Source organism: Lutra lutra, chromosome 6, assembly GCF_902655055.1.
Source record: "Lutra lutra chromosome 6, mLutLut1.2, whole genome shotgun sequence".
NCBI classification, from domain to species: Eukaryota; Metazoa; Chordata; class Mammalia; order Carnivora; family Mustelidae; genus Lutra; species Lutra lutra.
Window position 1 is genome coordinate 118701696 of NC_062283.1, and position 5718 is coordinate 118707413.

The following is a 5718-nucleotide window of genomic DNA, read 5'->3' on the forward strand; positions in this document are numbered from 1 at the left end:
ATTATCTGTTCTTGTGAACTCTCATGAATTAAAAGTACTAAGATTCCTTCCAATAGTAAGCTTCATGCTATCTTCTTGTAGATATCATAATATCTGATGTAACTATGCTGATGTTATACTATTTGACATATAGATATTCATAATTTTTTGCATGCATAGGAAGATGCCTATTACTATAATCATAAAATATTCTTCTTCATTTAGTTTAACATGTTTTTTGTTTGTATGACACCTTGTTTTTGATTATGATAGCAATTCCTGCTTATTTTTTGCATGCCTTTGCATGGTATATTTATCTATCCTTATTTTTTAAGCATTCTGAGTTTTCTTGTTATAGATTAAAACCCAAAATTCTATTTTGTTTGTGATCCAATCTAAAAATCCTATTTTCATCATAGAAAAAGGAAATAACTCTATTTATATTTATTATATGAAGGATATGTTTTCTGCTATATTGATTTGTATTATATTTTTATTTTTTAGCTTTATAAAGTTTCTTCACACTGAGGTCAAATTTTCTATGTGTGTATTCTCAATATTTATGGTTATTATTTTCTTCTTTGGTACTTTTGTAATTATTCCTTTATAGGTTAACTAAATTTCTCTTTTTTATAGACTGCATTTATTAGTTTCCTAAAATAAATAATAATAAAAATTAGTATTTCTTGTTTCTGTCTTCCTCTTCTACTACATAAATTGTTTAATATTATCTTTCTTTATTATTAACATATAATGTATTATTTGTTTCAGAGGTGCAGGTCTGTGATTCATCAGTCTTACACAGTTCACAGTGCTCACCACAGTACATACCCTCCCCAATGTCCATTACCCAGCCACCCCATCCCTCCCACTCTCTTTCCCTCCAGCAACCCTCAGTTTGTTTCCTGAGATTAAGAATCTCTTATGGTTTGTCTCCCTCTCTGATTTTGTCTTGTTTCATTTTTCCCTCCCTTCCCCTATGATCTTCCGTCTTGTTTCTCAAGTTCCTCATATCAGTGAGATCACATGATAATTATCTTTCTCTGATTGACCTATATCACTTAGCATAATAGCCTCTAGTTCCATCCACGTTGTTGCAAATGGCAAGATTTTGGTTTTTTGATGGGATACATAATATTCACATATATATATATATATACCACATCTTCTTTATCCATTCATCTGTTGATGACCATCTAGGCTCTTTCCATAGTTTGGCTATTGTAGACATTGCTGCTATAAACATTGGGGTGCATGTGCCCCTTCAGATTACTACATTTGTATCTTTGGGGTAAATATCCAGTAGTGCAATTGCTGGGTCATAGCAAAGTTCTATTTTCAACTTCTTGAGGAACCTCTGTACTGTTTTCCAAAGTGGCTGCACCAGCTTGCATTCCCACCAACAGTGTAGGAGTGTTCCCCTTTCTCTGCATCCTCTCCAACACCTGTCATTTTCTGACTTGTTAATTTTAGCTTGTTTAATATTACCTTGATTATAGTTTATCTTTGTGTTGTTAAATATGTTGGACTACTTGTTTAAGTGCTTTCCTTTGATTCCTGATCATTAAACAATCAATGCCTTAAAATCCCATCTTCTTTTGCCCTTCTTATCCAAATTTTGTGTAGATATATCATTTCTATATTGTCAGGGTTTATGAGATTTATATTCTATTATTTTGCTTTAATTCTCATATTCTCACATTTCAGATACTTGAGTAAATATCTTAGTGCTGGACAATCAGTCCTTGAGCCAGGATATCTCTTCAGTTTATCTCCTAGAAAGTTAAATTCTATTCTGCATTCTGAAAACAAGTTAATATGAATAATATTCTCTTAGTTCTTGCATGTTCAAAACTGCATGCACCTGTTATATTTGAAGGACTATTTGGCTAAACAGAAAAAAATCCTTAGCTCTCACTTATTTTCTCTGGTTATCTGATGGACTTTCCTCCACTGATACTAATTCAATTCTGCTATGAATGTTGCAGTGAAGAATTCCGAGGCCACTCCATATTTTCCTTTCTAAGTTACTGATTGTTTTTGACTGCATGCCTAAAAGATTCTTTATTATATTTATATTCTTGGGGCACCTGGGTGGCTCAGTCATTAAGTGTCTGCCTTCAGCTCAGGTCATGATCCCAGGGTTCTAGGACTGAGCCCCACATAGGTTCCCCGCCCAGAGGGAAGCCTGCTTCTCCCTCTCCCATTCCCTCTGCTTGTCTTCCCTCTCTTGTTGTCTCTCTTTCTGTCAAATAAATAAAATCTTAAAAAAAGAAATTCTTGACACCACGCTAGGATATATCTTGATGGTGACAATTCTGGGGCAATTTTCCTAGTAATCATTGTGTCCTTTAAAAACGAAATCACCAAGAGGGTGGTTGGGTTATGGACATTGGGGAGGATATATGCTATGATGACTGCTGTGAAGTATGTAAGCCTGACAACTCACAGACCTGTACCTCTGGGGCAAATAATACATTATATGTTAATTAAAAAAATGAAATTGCCTTTTATTATTATTATTTTATTCTTATTTTCATTTTTAAGTAAGCTCCAGGCCCACAGTGAGAACCAAGAATTGCATGTTCTACTGACAGGTGTCCCTTTAAAAAGAAAGAAAAAAAAAGGAGGCAAACCATGAAACAGACTCTTACCTATAGAGAACAAGCTGAGGGTTGCTGGAAGGGAGATGGGGGGTGATTGCTAAATAGGTGATGGGGATTAAGGAGGGCACTTGTGATGAGCATTGGATGTAGTATGTAAGTGATGAATCACTAACTTCTACTCCTGAAACCAATATTAGACTTTATGTTAACTAACTGGAATTTAAGCAAAAACTTGAAAAAAGAAAAAAAATAATGAAATTGCAGGTCTTACTTCATTTAAGAATGTTGTTTTCTTTAGTAATATATTTAAACATTTGTTCTTTTCTGGTACTTATTTTTCTTCTTCAGTGTGTGGTGGATTATGTTTGCTAATCTTCTCCATCTTTCATAGTCTCTCTTATCCTGTTCATCTCCATTTCCAGTTCACCTTGCCAACCTTTGTCATTTCTGTCGTTTTCCCCTTACTACGTTTACCTCACTGTATATTTTACCTTGTAATTCTTCCATATTCATTCTCAGTTTGTAATGGTTTTATTTTTAGCTCCACTTCTTTCCCAAGTTTTTCCAGTTTTGGGTCATCAGCTCCTATTGTCTTCTTAACCATCCCCAGGTTCTCGTAATTGTGTCTTATAGTTTTCATTCACAGAAGAAATTCCTCATTGTACCCTTATGAAAATTCATGGCAAAATGTTAGGACAAATTTTTCAACTTCTCCATGGCAACACTGTTATGGTATGTGTTCTCCAACAATTGTTACATTTTGATGCTCCTCTGTAAATCTTTCCCTATATTATTTTTGTATTGATACTGTGCCCGTTCTTTTTTTATTACCATAATTAACTGAGTTAAATTTTTCTCCTCTAGGTTCCTGAGAAGAAAAGAAGGGAAAATAGCCATCTGAGATTTACAAATGTTCTGCTTCTCTGCTGCTGAAGAGATAGACAGCTTTTTGCAAATATCACTCCTCTGTCTTATCTGTGTGTAGTCCTACATTTCTTCCCACAGGACATACACAAGAGGGCTCTTATCATCAGTCCCACTCACTCCAGTTCCCACACTGATTTCTGTAAAGAAGATGCATAGGTTTGGCAAGCCAAGACGAGCAATTCCCCACCAGGAAGCATACATTTCTTGGCTTTTGCGAGATTAGCCACAAGTGAGCCCTGTCTACACTTGCCACACTTCTTCTTTTCTTCCTTTCGCAGCTGTAGCCTAGTTTCAGCTTCTCAATCCATTGTTGTGACCAAGGGAAAAAACTTTTGCACTTCAGAGTGAAACTCTCATTTTCAGGAATGATATTTTTATCAAGCTTTCTAAGATTAGTTAACATCGGTCTCACTATCGGCTATTCTTCTCCTTACTTCCTCTTCTTCAACTTCTGGTTGATCTCAGCAGTTTGGGCATCTTGTACACACATTTTGGAAACTGCAGATTATCTGTCTCCTGATTTTGCTGAAAATTAGAATTTGCAGATTTTTGTTGCTGTTGCTTTAATTCTCCTTGTTGTTTTGGTATGTTCTTCAGAAAGAAAAAGGGAAAATTGCTGATTTTTGTCATCATCCTCATTTTAGAATCTGTCCATGTAGTCATCAGTACTAATCATATGAATTACATGGTACATATATAATTTTTCAGAAGTCTCCACAACCTCAAAGACACATATTACTCTCTATTTTCCCCACCAATAAAAGCAGTTGTTGACTTCTCAAAGTGGAGGCTCATGAAAATGTTCACTGCCCCGAAAAAATTCTATTATTTCCCTTTACTACAACAAATGTTTTGGTTTTTTTTTTTCCCCTAGCCCCTCTTTCTCACTTTTTTCAAAAACGAATGTAAGAAATGTCTATAAGCAAAGCTGAATAATGTGTATTCCTTTATGCCTAATCTTGTTAATGCCTACAATTTAATTAATAAATATTTCTTCTTTGGGCTTGAAATTTATCATCATCATAATCATAAACATCTTTCCTAGTGATAAAGCACTTCTATTGGATCATTAGACTCTAAGCTTCAAAAGGCCACAGTTACCAATTTTCTTCATTGTGGTATCCCCAGAGCCTAAAATGATGCCTGCCCGCAAGCAGTGGTTATTAAACACATGTGTTCATTAAATAGATGACTGGTATTTCCTTCGAGAACCAGTTTCTGGTAGAGAGCAATAGTTGTTCAAAGATAGGGTTTTCAACATTTCTGATTTCAGAAAATTGCAATGTAAGTATTTGTTTTCAAGTAAGTAAATGTAAAAGGTCAGTGTTTAAAATTAAGCTTTTAATTTTATTTATTTATTTGGCTTCCCATGTTGTAAAGAAGAACACAGTGCAACACTACTGTGGCTATAGGAGAGGAAAGGAATATAAAAGGGAGAACATGCTGTGGTAGAGGTGACAGGAAAGTTTTTACCCAGCCTGAGAATCTAAATTGTATAACCAAGTCCTCCAGCAGGAGAACTGGAATGCCATCCCTACTTTTTTCACCTATTCTTGTTTCTGGTGGGCCAAGTGGTTAGGGATGAGTTAAAAACTTGTCCTGCTGTGCTCTAAATGTCATCCCTTCTCTCTTTTTTTTTTTTTTTTACAGAGAGAGATCACAAGTAGGCAGAGAGGCAGGCAGAGAGAGAGAGAGAGGGAAGCAGGCTCCCCGCTGAGCAGAGAGCCCGATGTGGGGCTCGATCCCAGAACCCTGAGATCATGACCTGAGCCGAAGGCAGAGGCTTTAACCCACTGAGCCACCCAGGCGCCCCTCTTTGCCTGGCTTTAAGGCATTTTCATTTCCAGGGTTTTTTGTCTTTTTCCAACCATAAAATGAGACTATACGGATACTGCTATTACAGTTTCATAATCAAATGTAGGAGGAAAATAACAAAAATTCTCGAAGGTGAATTACCTTAGCAGAGGATGGGTAAGAAATATCTTAAACAGGGATGAACAATGGAGATTCAGTTTCTGATCATCTCTCCCTACCCAAGTAGCCACCAGGATTTGAAAATTTTACAGCTCATGTCTGTAATACAGACACTACTGAGAACTCTTGAAGTCAAATAAGGTAAAGGTCCTCACCCACTATTTTCTTCCTATGGTCTTCTTTGAAAGAAGAGCATATGGTGAATTTGCATGGTGCAACACTGAGCATCTGG